We start from the raw sequence: 16,394 nt of genomic DNA, 5'->3' as shown, positions 1-16,394 counted from the left end.
CATTTACTGTTTGCCATTTAAGAACATCTACATGATTCAGAGAAGGCTGGGAGAAAGTGCTGTGGTCAGATGAGACCAAAAATTGAGCTCTTTGGCATTAACTGCCCCGCCGTGTTTGGAAGGAGAGAAACTGCTGTCTATGACCCCAAGAACCCCACTCCCTAGTCAAGCACAGAGGTGAAACAGTATGCTTTGGGGCTGTTTTTCGCTAAGGGTACAGGAGATGGACATTCTCACGCAATGAGGGGGCAAATGGACGGAGCCATGTACTGTAAAAAATCTTGGACAATGAACCCTCCTTCCCTTCATGCCAGGAACCACTGCAGATCTGCATTTCGGGTTCTCGTCATGGCATATGGGTCTTCCAGCCTTGGACAATGACCCAAAACATACACCACCAAGGCAACAAAGGAGTGGGATAGCAAGAAGAAGCACATTAAGTCAGTCTGGGAGGTGTCTCTCAGACCTCTTAATACTAATTAGAAATCTTTGGTGGCCTGCGGAGCTCTCTTTCTTTCCGCTCCCGGGCTTCTCATAGCTGAACTATCTTTGAGCTTTGTTTACCTAAAATGTCGACCAGCCAAGAACCTAACATTTTCTCCCCCTTTTGATTTCTTTAACCTAAGGATCGTGTGACTGCCCGAGCCGGTGATTGAAAGCACGCGCCCTCCGATGTTTGCTCCTCTTCCTCCTCGTCCCCTCCCCCATCACTCTCCTCCTCCTCCTCTCCCATCGCCTTCCTCCGCCTCTTCTCTCTCGCTCCCCCGGGGGCCCCTTATCTCAAAATCTCCCTCATGAGATTTCCCCGTATTTTCTCTTTCCCCTCCTGTGCTCCTCCCCATCAAACCTCGCCCCGTGACCAACTACAAACAAACATCTTACCTCTGTGCTTGCACAACAAGGGTTTCTGCACCACAATACTAAGCCCATGTGGTGCTTGGGGCTTCAAAATACGTATTTCACTCACTGACAATGCAAAATCAATTTTCTACTCTTCGTTATTATAGTGTGGTTTCTTTTTTTTTTTTTGTTTTGTTGGGGGGCCTTCTGGTATTCTGGAGTTCTCTCCATTACTCATCCTGCCCATTAATTCTCAATCCAACTGCTGTCTTTGTACCACTTGTTGTCACCCCCCATTTATCCTTTCATCACATCGATAGTGTCTTCTCTAAAATGTATTCCCACTTTAGGACCCTTCATTTCTCTGACCCTCTCAGAAAAATTCTCCAGCAGGGCCTCCTCTGTTCGCCTCCTTCCCCCTCCTCCCCCCCCCTCCTCTCCCCCCGGGATCAAATAAAGTATTTTCCCTTCACAGATCCCTTTCCCCGTATATATATTATAACTTACAGCTTCCAGATCTCTTCACTCTTATTTACATTAATCCACTTCTATTACTTACACCACAAATTCACACAACCCCACAAATACTCCAAGATTTTGTTAGATGAACCCTTGTTTGTTTTTTATCCTCCTCCACACGACTGGGTTTGCCTGCCTATCCCGAGTCCTTGACATTCTTCCGCGATCTCTTTTTTTCTGTCTTCCTCACATCTTTTGCTACACTTCCTACGCGGCGGATGAAGACCGCGGCACAGGGCCATTCCTCTGTCGTTCGCGATGTCTTTAGCGCACAGAGCGCACATTCTCCCTCTTGTTCGCTGCGCTGTCATTCATTACACAGTTGTGTACTAATATGGACTAGAAGTCTGTACTAATAATCAGACAGAATGTTTTTGAATACAAAGGAAATTAATTTATACAAAAAAAGTCATTATTAATAATCGGGGTTGGCTCAAAGGTAGTGAGTAGCATTTCTTCTCGAGATAAAATCTATTAAAGCGATACCATGTTTTTTAAAGTTCTGGGGGATATGTTCTATAGTCTAAATGGGGATTGTTTTCTAGTTTTTGAACAAACCATTACAGCACTAAGCCAGAGCTGTCTTCGGTGACTATTTAGGTTTGGCATTGGTGTCATTTCTACGTCTTACTGAGATAGGATGCTTTGTTCTAGTGTAATAATGTTGTCAAATGCTAGTTTTCCTAGCCCTCTTGCAGTGTTGATTGTTTAATTCCATTGTCAAAAAATGATTTCAAAGTTCTTAAATATTGCTATTCGATATCTATCTATATATCCTATCTATCCTCTATCTCTCTCTCTCTCTCTCTCTCTCTCTCTCTCTAATATATATATATCAATTATATATATATATAGATAGTATATAATAGGCTGCCAACTAACGCATTATTTTGAGATCAATTATTTGGGTCAAAAAAAAACACCACGATCATTGGATTACAAATATTATATGTTGTCCCTTTGACTTAAAAACAACCACCTTCGTCTCCACTTCTGCCCAAGTCCTGTAAAAATAAGGCCAACCTGAAATGCTATCGAAAGAACATTACAGGTGCTTAATTTATGTAAGCCCACCTGCCCCCAGTAATAAAGGATGCAAAACACATGTTAGGAAATCTGTCAAAAATAAAATTGTTTAAATCACGAACGCTATTTATGTCATGTGTTGGGCAAAGACTCATAACAACTTAGTTGTCAACATCGTCCTCCTAAAGAGTTATTTATTCACATAACCAAACATATGGGCTTCATACCCTTTCCTAATAACGATCTTTGCATTTATGCTCGGCAATGTTTTTGATGGTACATTCTTGACTGTAATTGGGTATCCTGGGCGGGAGGCAATAAAAAAACACGCATAAAGCCTTTATGACCTTAGTTTCTTTACAGAATTTTGGGATCACGAGCAATGAATTTGTATATGATATGTAGATATAGCCTTACTATGCTAACTAAAGAGCTTAGGCACTTATTCTAAGGACTAACCAATACAGAGAAAAGCTTAAAGAATGATTTTTGGTGATCAAACTACTGTAAGTTTAGCGCTCAGCAGTTGGCACAAACCATAATTTGTTTAAATTGAATTGTTGTTTGTTTTTAAATCAAATTTGTTAAGCATTTTGATATAATGATATATACAGTATTTAAATTTTCTTCCATAAAATCTATCTCCATGAATAAAAAGGAATAATAATAAAGATTGCACTAAGAGACGAATAAAATCACAATTAACTCAAGTTGTAACCAATAAGGCTGCAACGAGTACATGTTCGTGCAGGAAAAACACCACTATTCCACTTAAGTGCGCCAGAGTTCAGAAGATACAATGCAACGATTTTCGAGACAGATTTTGGGGCTCAACGACATGGTTTGAGGGGGAGAAAATCGGCAAGCAAATGCCCCGATAATCAACAGGAACAATCACAGGGTTCTTAAGTAGCGTACGTGAGTGACAAAATAAGACGATCTGACCCGAGTAATAGGGCCAATCGAGTCACGATAGATCTTTGTGAGATATCTTGGGATAAGTAATTATCCTGGAGCTGGCTCGGCGATTCAAATAATCCGTGCCTGCTGTGTGTGAAAAAGTGTTCTGACCATCTGAAAAATTACAACGGCTATGACACGACATCCAGATGAGAGAGCACTATACAGAGCATGCGCGGAGGTATAACAGGGGAGGAGTTATAGGGACCACAAATCCCACAAAGCGCAGCATGCCGACTTGTTGCCAGAAATACGGCTTACTTAGACCTCGTCTCTATCATTCCGCGCAACCAACGAACACCAATGGAAGAAAACTTAGTAGAAATTGGAGGATACCCGTGTCTGTTTGAAGTTTCTCAGGTTTTGGGCCAATGGATACGTAACTCCCCGCGATCTATTCTGTCTCCGCCACTATTTTAGAGGCATTTTGTCCTTAGAAATGCAGTAATCATTGCTGTAATTTGACACGACCGGCCGAAGTTAGACGTGCACTGTGGGCAGCTCGAATATCGATGAGACTCGTTGTCGCTGATTGTTCATAATCGTAATAATATCAGTTGTTGCAGCCTAAAGATGTATTTCCCCCGCCAGATCCAAGATATCTGCTCGCAGTCAAAAGAACAATATCGGTCGACAAATGTGTGTGTGTTGTGTCTCATACTTTTGAGATAAGCTTAAAAACATGGATAGGTTAAATCATGTCAGATCTTATCTTATTTAATTAAATGAAACCAACATAATTTTTGTAACCAACATTAGATAAAATAAGAATCTTATTATCGGCTGAAAGATTAGAAGGATTGGCAAGTTTTGCCAAAAACATTCTGGATATGGAGCACTATCCTTCTATCTGACTAATGCCCCACTTGAGGCTGCCACTGAAGAGCCGGACAGCAGCGATTCTTGCAAAACCTTGCTTCTTCATGGATATGGTGTTTTTTGGGCACAAGAAACGGGTCTTGTTTTTTATGCCAGTTAACCTTTTAAAAATTATAGCCCAAAAGCTCTAGTTTGGTTTTGATATGATTCAAATATTATGCCTATAAAATTCTAGGCATGTTTAAGAGACTTCTTTTTTCATGCTTTATCCATGTGTATATTTCCATCTTGCCACCCTACCCCATACAGCCTGCATTATATGACCAAAATCATGATATAGTTGTCACAATACAGGCAGGACATTCCTGAACCTCCTTTAAAAATGTCATGAAATTGAATAAGATTTGAAAACACAGAGAAGATTGAACTGAACGAAAAAAAAAAAAAAAAGCATCAAGAAATGGGTGTGTAAAGCTGTGGAAATGGGGGAGGCAGGAGGGTGTAATGTGGAAAGACATCAACCAATAAACCAAAGACTAAGCAACACACTCATCACAGAGTAATAGTAACTAATTTGTAATATGAAAACAACAGAAACCACCGTTCCTTTTGCTCGATTTTGAATATATAACTATAACCACTCTCATACCGCTCAGTTGTTAAAAGTACTACTAATATTCATTAAAGGGATCGAGGCTGGGTAAAACCTATCAACATAATAATATATAAATAAATATATCATAATCTATGCAAAAATACCTTATAAACCAGGTTCGTGGATACATTTAGCAGCAAATTTATCTAGAAAAAATCATGCGTGCACAGTTTTTATAAATTAACATTAGTAAAATACTATTTACTTAACACATAACATATAACCTAAGTGTAGCACTAAATCTGGTAAAATGTACACATTGTCTCTGTATGTAAAATCCATCATGTAAAAACAAGTAAATTAAGTATTTATATCTAAATACAAGTATTTATATCTAAATATAAACTATAAAATTAAAAGAGGTTTCTTTTAAATGTATAGCACAAAAAAAAAAAAAATTTTATATGTATGTAATATAAGGCAGCAACAAGCTAGAGGGATTCTATATATCATAGTTGCTGCCTCCATTACTGGGCTCTACATTAGATTAGATAGCTTACAGGTCACAACAAGAAACGTAAACATAATCTTTCATTGCGTAAAGGTATTATACAATACGAAAAGCTCCAATAACAGAGCGGCACAAGAGCTTCTGCGGCATCCCGTGCGCCAGAATGCCTTCGCTTGAAATCAACACGGAGTCACAGCGCAAAGGAAAAGAGAGATTGAGGCTATAGTTATTACAGTCTGTGCGATAGTTACACTGAGCCTTTCTCTTTTAAGTTACTTCTCAAGATGGCGGCACGCGTCCGACACGCAGCGGTTCTCGTCCCGTCAGAACGGCGTTTTCGTGTTTTTTGTCTTGGGAGTCGCAGTTTTTTTGTACGTCTTCATCGGTCTACACTATCTTTAAGCGCGCATACAGTTGTGAGTTAGGCTCGATGTTGGCACGAACCACTTTTTTCGAGTTAACCTTGCACATGCCGAAGGGGGGGGAAAAAGGTGGGATCCGGTAGGCACCCGGGACGGTTATGCCTTACACCGAAATACGCGGTCACCGTGACGCTCCGCGGGTCTAACCGTAACCGTTCATCACCGCACAAAAAAAAAAAAAAAAACTAAGACCTTGCCCTGCACATCCTGCAATTGCCGTTCGGCAGAACAAGACGAAGTCAAATGAGCCATTTTATCTAGATTAATTCCAAGATACAGGTGAGTATTAATCAGATTAAAAAATGTATCTATGCACCTTTAATTAGCATTCCATTGTATGGACTATTAGAAAGGCTGGGATGTAAACCATAAAGCCTTTTTGTTTTTGCCAACTTTTTTTTCAGACATAATTTCTGTTCTAAATGTTCTTATTCTAAATGTGAAATAATAAATGTTTAATAAACGTTCCTTATGCTCAATCTGTTTAGCTTCCTGCGCGAAAAAGTCGCTATAGTTTAAGTGATTGTTTGATGACGAATTTAATTGCAGCCTAATCTGAAGGTAAAAAAAATATGGAAAATAAACATGCAACAAATATCTATTACTGTCTAATACGATAAATAAAAAATGTGTTTGTTTGTCTTATGATGCCCCATCTTCAGGATCTCTCATAGAATTGCGATCAGATCTGATATCACTTCCAAAAATACTGGCTCAAGGGCTGGCTTACCGCGAATACCGCTGAATTTATTGCTTTTCAACCGCTGTAAGAAAAATTCAATACCGGCCCAAGGCCTAGATCTCGGCCCGTCTGGATGCCTACATTCACCACCGACCCCCCACTGCTGCGCCTTGCCAACAGTACGGCCAAGCCGCGCGGAGAGAAGCAGAAGAGGGTAAGCCATGTGGTATCCGGCTAGGCTAACGGCTAACCCACACAAGCCAGCGCTATCCCCACTACTGTACTGGCTAACGACGCCTTGACACACAATCTGACTACATCCGGATTACTTCACGCCAACTCGCAGGATCGTAAGAGACTGTTGTGCTTTTGTAGTTCACAGAAACATGGCTCAGCAACAGCGCTTCAGACTGTGCCATTCAGCTCGATCAGCTGACATGCTATCGCTTGACGGAGTCCTCGCCGCAGGAGGTAAATCACGCCGCAGCCGAACTTTGTGTTTACATCAATGATGTGTGGTGCGCTGATGCTGTTGTAGTCTGCAAACACTGCTCACTCCTGGTGGAGTTTATGATTATTAAGTGCCGGCCGTTCTATCTACCGAGGGAATATACAGCCATACTGCTCATTGCTGTTTACATTCCTCCTTGCTTCAACATCAACAACAGGAGTGAAACACTGAATGAACTGTGTACCAGAACATTTAGTGAGCAGTAGACAGCCCACCCTGATGCTTTTTCTCATCTTGGCTGGGGATTTTCAACCATGCCGACCTAAGAGTGTATTGTTACCCAAAAATACACAACCCCCCCCCAACATTAAACTTTCACCAGACACGATCCGGGGAGGTTTTACAACATTTTTTTTAAGACCCCCCAGAAACGGCGGTTTTACAAAAGGACGCCATTCCAGAGGCTCCGCAAAGACACATGGTCACCCAAACTAAGGCCTGCATTCAGGACTGCTCCTTGGAAAGTCGCCAAACCAGTTCAAAAACAGATAACAAAGTGTGGCCTGACGGGTCTTCGAGGGCGCGTCGTTGACGGCTGTTTTGACACACTGACTGGAATATGGTTAAGCAGGGCTGGAGCTGACTTTCTCTGTGTGCAATGCACCTTACACTACTCCACAGACCTCCAAGAGTATTCTCAGGGATTGTTCTGAATGCCATCGACAGCACCACGTGTATTGAGTGATGTAACAGTCACAGAGACCATCACTGTAGCTGGGCCAACCAACCCAGAAGCCGTGATGACAGGGGAGATTCTACAGGGACTTCCTGAACGACACGGAACGCTGTCCTTTAGAGCTGGAGATGAGGGGCCGGGCTGAGGACAGCCACCAGGCCTACCTGTCCCGCGGCATCAGAGAGGCTAAGAGGACAGTACTCCAGGAGGATTGCCCATCGATTCAGCGACAGCAGAGAACGCGGACCCTGTGACAAGATCACCATTCCCCTGCTGGAAAGAGCTGAACGCCTTTCTTCGCTCGCTTTGCAGGCACAAAACAGCACCCACTGCACAGAAGACTCCACGCGCCTCCCGGCGACCAGTGGTGATGACGCTGTCCCACACACAGTGTGAGGAAGATCCTTTCAGCAAGATCAACGCCACGCAAAGCTCCGGGTCCTGACATCTCCCGAACAGTTTCGGCGCTGGGCGTACTTCGGTACTACAGAGACTGTGCAGCAGAACTCACTGATGTCTTCACAGACATTTTCAACATCTCGCTAAGTCAGGGTGTTGTTCCCAACATGCTCAAGTCTACCGTCCAGCGGTGCACTTACCCCTATTCTCATGAAGTGCGTTTTTTTTGAACGGGCTAGTCAATGCACCACATCAAGTCTGCCCTCCCCCTCCCTGGGACCCTTCAAGTTTCCATAGTGGTCCAACCGCTCGAACAATGATGCCATCGCCACTACCCTCCACTCAGCACTCACACATTTAGAGAAAAAAAGACTCATACATCAGAATGCTGTTCATACACTTCAGTTCAGCATTCAACACAATCATCTCTCAACAGCTCATTAACAAACTGGTCCAGCTGGGGCTCAACACTTCGCTGTGCAACTGGCTGTTAGATTTTCTGACTCGAAGACTTCAGGCAGTACGGGTTGGCAGCAACACATCCAGCACACCATCACACTCAACACTGGGGCCCCCCAAGGATATGTGCTGAGCCCCCTCCTCTTCACTCTGCTGACCCCACGACTGCACACCTTCACACAACTCCAACCTCTTTATTAAGTTTGCAAATTACACGACTGTGGTGGGTCTCATTAGCAGCAACAGAGATGAGACAAACTACAGGAGCGCAGGTGAGCCACCTGGCCGGGTGGTGCAGTGACAACAATCTCTTCTGAACGTGAAAGAGATTGTTGTTGACTTCAGGAGAGTGCACACTCAGCATGCTCCTCTGACCATCAATGGTGCGTCTGTGGAGAGAGTGAGTAGCACCAAGTTCCTGGGTGTGCACATCACAGAGGACCTCTCCTGGACTGACAACACTGCAGCACTGGCCAAGAAAGCACAGCAGCGTCTCTACTTCCTCCGCAAATTGAGAAGAGCCAAAGTCCCGTCCCCCATCATGCGCACCTTCTACAGAGGCACCATCGAGAGTATCCTGACTAGCTGCATCACTGTGTGGTATGGCACCTGCAACGCGTCCTGCCGGAAGACTCTTCAACGCATAGTGAGAGCAGCTGAGAAAATTGTTGGTGTCTCCCTCCCCTCCCTCCAGGACATTTATGGAACCCGTCTCAACCGTAAAGCCCTCTGCGTCGCAGGTGATCCCACTCACCCGTCACACAGCTTCTTCAGTCTGCTGCCATCAGGGAGGAGACTGCAGAGTCTCCAGGCCCAGGACCAGCAGACTGAAGGACAGCATCATTTATCAGGCTGTCAGGAAGCTGACCCCCTCCCCTCTTTTACCCCATGCACCACTGAACTCTGACCCTCAGTCCCCACCCCCCATAAACCCCCTCTTTTTTCCCCGTTGTGCACCACTGAACTCGAACCTCAGCCCCCCCCCAAAAAAAAAAAATTGTCTTTATTTTAATTAATATTTAAGAAATTGAAATAATTTGAAAAATTGATTAAAAAATTAATTGGTAAAATAAACATACTAATACTTTAGATGACAAAGTATTTTCCACAAATAAATAAATATTTCATAAAAATATAATTAAAAAAAAGAAGTAAACTGTAACCAACAGAGCACTCAGTATTCTGTGAAGTTTTGTGTGCATTGGGAATCATATTTTTTCAAATAAAGCCAAGGTAACACAAATTATACATACAGCACACAGTGAAAATGACATGAATATGACAGTGCCCAAATGCATAAAGCACAGCATAATTTGACAATCACAAATTAATGTTTAAAGCATTCCATTTGCACGGACCGAAAGTCATGCAGAGAACACGCAATCATGCAAGTCACATGCACACTTCACAAGATCTCACAACTGGATTCGACTAAGTTTGCACTGTTTGTGAAATTTAATTTTTATTAGGCCTAGCCATTCAAAGATTTGTTTAAATGATGGAAATGCGTATTTGCTGAATGCTGACGGCAAATGAGAAAGTATTATAATGTTTGCCTTTCTATTAGGGCTGTGTATTGGCAAGAATTCTGGCGATTACATATCACGATACAGTGGTTGTGATACGGTATTTTGCGATACTGAAAGCAAGGGCGATATATTGGGATATTTCTTATTTTATGAATAGGATATATTCTTAAGAAAGCTGTCATTAAGAATACACCACCATATGCAAACCTTAGCCAAAAAATAAAAAAATTAAAATTAGTTTAACCAGAACACATCTATATTTGCAATAATCAGTCCCATTCAACGTTATTGAAACACTTTTTGTGCAGTATGAGTAAAGGGGGAAAAATTGAAGTGCTTGCAGGATTCTTTAGTTAAATGTGTATGTATAAAATGTATTTTATAAAAAGATCCTAAATACATATATCACAAAAGCCCAGATGACGTCACACTTCAGCTTGGTACACCGAGGCGGGAACTGGAACAATTATTTAATCCTCCATTACTGGCAACTTTGATTCTAGCTGTTGCCGCCAGTGCCATGTCGTGGAGATGGGGTTTTGTTGTGAAAGTTAAATACTTTGTTTGGTCTTTCAAAAGAGGACACAACTAGAAATCAGTGGTAAAAGTTGTATTTTACAACACTGTTCCAGAACAGTTCAACCCTAATATTCAGATGTGTGCAGCGCCATTTTATGGAGGACTGTTTCCTGATCCTAGAGAGAAGACTATACAATGCCGGCACTTCTGACTCACAGTCTGTAAGTGCATTTACATCTGTAAAGGATTTGCCACTTATGATTCAAATGCAAGTTCTGAGCAGTGGTTCTCAGCACGAGGACTTGAATTGAGAACCGTTGGTGAAGACTAGCGCTTGTTGTTTGTCATTTCTCCAATCACAAATTGGGACATGGTTTTATGTTTAAGCGGCGCGATGCAACGCGACGCATATAATCTCAGAGTATAAGTCATTATAATCCGTGATTATGTCCCCACTGGATGCAACAAATGGCTCGGTTTATAATGGGTATTATTGTTTTTGTCTTGTCGCACCGGTGTTCTGACCGGGGACATGCATCACAGTATGGCAAAGGGCGTAACATTTTCCGTCACACACTTGACGCATTTGACCAATCACAAAGCACTGGATAGCTGGCCAATCAGAACACACCTCGCTTTTCAGACCGAGGAGCTTTGTAAAAAACGATGCGTTTCTGAAAGGCAGGGCATAGAGGAGGAACAATAATGCACATTATGTGGAAAATAAAGTGTTTTCTGAACCTTAAACCGCATAAACATTTCATTACACCAAATACACAAAATAACATTCTTTTTAGCAACATTATTTGACCCCTTTTAATATGAACAACTATATTAACAATATCTATGAAATTATACGTATTAAGCTGTGTGAGTTTTCATAGTAGTGCACCCTTTAAGCTCACCTTAAAATAATATGAAATCTTTAAAAATTACAGCACTGTAAAACGACAGACAAGTAATAAACAGTCAATTTATAATATTATGGATGTATTTGATGTATAGCTTCACTGCACAGATTATGCGCTGAGACACGTGCACATTGCTAGTGCTTCCACTCTCTGTTATTTTAGTCTTTTACTTTAGATACGCTTTCATTTCTGCCGTTTGGAATGCAGTACGTAATAGATGCACGAAACTCACATACTAACAGACTTTTGCGTGTGCTTTGTTTTTGTTTGTCTTGAAGCTCGCGGCTGCAGTTAAATGAAATTGCATCTACTTTTATGATACAAAATTGATGTAAACACTGTCAGTTTGTTTTCAGAACAGGACAAAGCATCTGATATGTGGAAATAGATCTGTGCATTATTAGGGCCCTATGAAATCCATTTTATTTTTTCCTAAATTCCGTTTTTTCTATTTTAATTTTTCTGGATTCTGTTTTTTTTTTTATTTTAATTCTTCTCGACTCCTTTTTAATAGTTACATTTAATTGTATTAATTAAAATGCATGTCTAAATTAATTCAAATCATGAAACCTATACATTTTCACATCAATTTATTAAAAGTTTAACAAAAATTACGTTAAGGGCCCTATGAAATGTTTTTTTTTTCTTACCATATTTTTTATTCTTACCAAATTCTGTTTTAGCATGTCTAATTATTTGAATGCATAAAAACAACTTGATTTATTCAATGTTTTCTTAATGTAGCTTTATAATATCAAGTCTCTTAATATTAACTTGTTTATTAAACTGTTGTATAAAATCAATATCACTTTTGTAATTATGCTGACTTTTGGAGATAAAACGGCACTCCTCGTGTGATATTAACTATATCAGTGTTTCTCAAACCTATCCATGAAGTACCCCAGCACTGCACATTTTGTATGTCTCCCTCTATCTGACCCCACCCACTTCAGGTCTTGCAGACTTCACTAATGAGCTGATGAGTTGAATCAGGTGTGATAGATGAGGAAGACATACAAAATGTGCAGGGCAAGGGGTACTCCAGGACAGGTTTGAGAACCACTGAACTATATGAAATAATATAAAATTTATGGGTCAAAGAGGAGACGTCACAATTTTGGTGTCAGCATCAAATTACATTTACAAAAGTCTTGTATTAAAAACATCTTAAATGCAAGTAAATTGTCTGAAATATCAGCTGAAGTAGAAGTTTCGTCATTCAGGGTAATGTTTTGTCATTCAGTGCAATGCAAATTCTCTGTTTCACCAAAGTGACATCCATTACACTGAATGGCAGTATCACTGTTTAGGTAACAATTTTAGCATCTTATTTATATTTCTGATAAATGAGGAATGTTTAAATTTTAATGATTGGTTGTATAAATGCATGAACTGAGGGAGTCACTAGGCACTGTAAAAAGCCAAAAAGCTAATAAACTAAGTGTGGACCCAGTAGCTTGGGTGGCACTCTTAAAGTCTTTTCACACCAAGAACAATAACTATAAAATAACTATAACAGTAACTATGTTAGCCTCCACACCGATGAACAATATCACCGTTCATTCTAAGCATGTGCTGCAGATTGTTGTCTGCCACATTAAAAGCTTGAGCTCTTTAAAGTTGAATGAATTCTAATTGGCTGTCAATGCTTTTATCATTCACCAGCTGTAAAAAACAAAACAAAAAAAAACACATTCATCAGTATCCTACAGTTTAAAAGAGATTCCAACAGTATTGTTTTTCTCTGTGCAATTATCGTTATTTGTGCTGTGGAATCTGCTATTCTTTTATACAGAAGGGGTTTTTTTTCTTCCATATTTGTAATTTATTTTTTATTATTATTATAATTATTATTTTTTTTTTTATCTTTATCTTTATCCTTACCATACTTAGTGTGAACATGCCTTTAGCCAGGAAAAGAGAAGGGTATTGAGGATTGTAACTGTTGGAATAATAGCTTGCCAATAATTCTGGGCAGAGAGACCCCCTCACTACAGTATGTAAGTGGTTCAAGAGAGCTCACTGAGGGGATTCTCCACCAGAAGTCTCATCCTGATAATGCTATTTATGTTTAAAAACAAAAAGTATTAATAAATGTGGCTGCAAGCAGAAATTTTTGAGGCTGATCAAGTCAGAAACACAGTGACAAGCTAAGCAAGCATGGCAGGGGAGCATCAGTAAAATTCTTATTATATTTCAACATCTGTTTCTGCAGTCATTTACTCAGGATTATTATTAAAACTAAATTAATGACACTGATTAATACTTAAAATATTTCAGTTATGGGAACAATGGCAATGTCATCTCTCTTTTTGGCAAATCGTCATCAGAGTAACAAAACCATAGTCATTCAGTGTAACAAATATTTATGTAAAAATGCAAACAATATACTTATTCTGACCTGTACTTATTAAAATACAAATAAGAATATATGATCATTCTAAATTTTAATATATTTTAAATGATTTTAACTTCCTTACAAAAACTTCTTGATGGCAAAATTGGAAAACAGTAGTTTGAAGGACATTAGCAAAGGAAAAATATTTAAAAATTAAAGTTAATTGATATTTGAGGGCTGCACTGTCATCAAATGATTCATGTTTTAAATATGCTTAACAAGATTTTTTTTGTGTATAAATATTATTACACTGAATGACATTTTTGTCAGTGTCTTCTTTCAGACATTGTAAAAAATGAATGATAAAATATATATTTGTATGGGGAAAAACAAAACTTAAAGCTGTATTGCACTTTTTTTTTTTTGATGCTTAAAACACCCTTTTTGTCTCTGATCATATACATTTTCTTTTCTTACCTATATCTTGAATTATGTGATAATTCTAAATGCATTTTAAAAGACTAATTAACGCAGTGAAAGAATGCACTGTATTGCGCATGCGCACTAGTCTAACCTACTTGACTTCATCACGTAATGTTAGCTTGCACTCTGTAGGTGTGTATTTTTATTTTTTTTGCTTTTCGCAATATAATTGATAATATCAAATCGTACATTGTCAAAACAACTATAACGATATTACTGCAGACCATACATATTGCACACCCTTATACTGTTTAGATTTTAATAATGCATTGTCTTCTGATTGATCCACCAGTTCACATTTAAAGCTCTGCGTGTTTGCAGGGTAAAAAACATTGGTTGTTTTTTGCCTTTGTATTGTTTATGTTTAAAACATCTGTTTTATTGAAAATGCTCATTTATTCTTTGCCAGCAGGTGGAGCGTTTGGTAGAAATATAAATGTTTCCCCGGTAGTAACGGTAGAACACAAAGCAGCACAGCACCGGACTCTGAACGTGCAACGCTTGTTTATTTAATGAAATCATAACGTTAGCCGTTTGAAGTTTAATCTTCACAGTAAGCCATATCACAATTCTGGTCTTTCCATCCCCAAATTTAAGACCTCCTGAAATCATAATTAAGACTTTCTTGTACAATTTAAAACTTTTTAAGACCTTAAATTTGATATCACTAAATTTAAGACTTTTTTTTAAGACCCCCGCGGATAGTTCACCCAAAAAAATTTTAATTCTGTCATTAATTACTCATCTTCATGTCGTTCCAAACCCATAAAACATTTGTTCATCTTCGGAAAAGAAATAAAGTTAATTTTGAAAGCTTTCTGACAATAAAGTAGTCCATGTGACATCAGCGGTTCAACCATAATGTCATGAAGCTACTAGAATGCTTTTTTGTGTACAAAGAAAACAAAAATAAGTATATTTAACAATTTCTTCTCTTCCATGTCAGTCTTCGCTACACATTCATGAGAGCACCACACAAAAACATCAAATATCTTAATCTGTGTTCTGAAGTTGAATGGGAGGTCTTACTGGTTTGGAACGACATGAAGGGGAGTAATTTATTACAAAATGTTCATTTCTGGGTGAACTGTCCCTTTTACGCCACCTGATTCAGATCACCAGCTCAATAAGCGAGGGCTCCATGAACTCAGCTGAGTGTGTCAGACAAGAGAGACATACAAAATGAGCAGAGCAGTGGGTCCCCAGGACCAGGATTGAAAACTTAAAATAAGAGTAAAATAAAATAAAATAAGGGGGAGAGGGTCTATATATAAATTGAATTCCATGTGGTTACAGTAGAATTGTTTAAAACAAACTTTAAACCAGGTGAAAATGGTAATTTCTTTTAAAGTTCACCCTTTAGATGTTTTAAAAATCTGTCACAATCAAGTATTAATAATATAACTCAAGAAATGGCACCAAGGTTTTTTCTCTTCTTCTAAAGTTTACAAAAAAAATGTCACGTGACTATTGATTCCACTTCTCAAACATAACACAGGCTAAACATTTTCAAGCTAGAGGGAGAGTGAGCACACCAAAAGTATTATCATGTGGTTTTGGGTTTCCCTTTCACTTCAGCAGCCCTGCCCTCTTGCCACATGGCCTGCCTTTTGTCATACCCACAATGCCTCACGGTTACCTTTAAGCCACTCCTGAGGACGGCTCCTTTTATGATCGCATAGTCACCTGATGCAACCTTGAAGTGCAGCAGAGTAAATGTAAATGAGGCACAAGGTCAGCGCACATGCACACAAACAGAGGCGCACACAAAACCTTCAACCTAGTGATCATAATTCAGTATAATGCACAGACACAATGTAAATCTAGACAATTTTCAAGGTCACTACAAATATTGATCAATCACCTTAATGTGAACCATCTGGCCTTCTCAAGCTTCTTTTACAAGCACGTCTCTCTCTCTTTAACCACAATAAAATATCATAACAAGAAACTTATATCTTTGAACTAGCATATGGTCTGTTAACAAATAACATACATGTAGGCCTACTTTTCTTTCATAAGAAAAGTTTCACATACACGTATATATGCATATAGAAGACAGATGTACATTTTAGATTTTGTAACTGGTCACCATTTCTGCACAGCATGTATTATTCATCAAATTGTTTTATGATGTTTTGTATAGTATTTTTGTCACGCTTGATACCACTGACATGTGAAGCACCCCATGGCAT

At 39.4% G+C, this 16,394-nt stretch overlaps 1 protein-coding gene across 1 annotated transcript in view; it reads right to left on the bottom strand.

The window, feature by feature from the left end:
* LOC122143814 (DENN domain-containing protein 4C-like) overlaps nt 1-16,394 on the bottom strand; it is a 59,043-nt gene that overhangs the window by 41,416 nt on the left and 1,233 nt on the right.

Source organism: Cyprinus carpio, unplaced genomic scaffold (genome assembly GCF_018340385.1).
Source record: "Cyprinus carpio isolate SPL01 unplaced genomic scaffold, ASM1834038v1 S000006512, whole genome shotgun sequence".
Taxonomy (NCBI): Eukaryota; Metazoa; Chordata; class Actinopteri; order Cypriniformes; family Cyprinidae; genus Cyprinus; species Cyprinus carpio.
The sequence above is the reverse complement of the archived record's forward strand: the minus strand, read 5'-3'. Positions and strand labels throughout refer to the sequence as shown.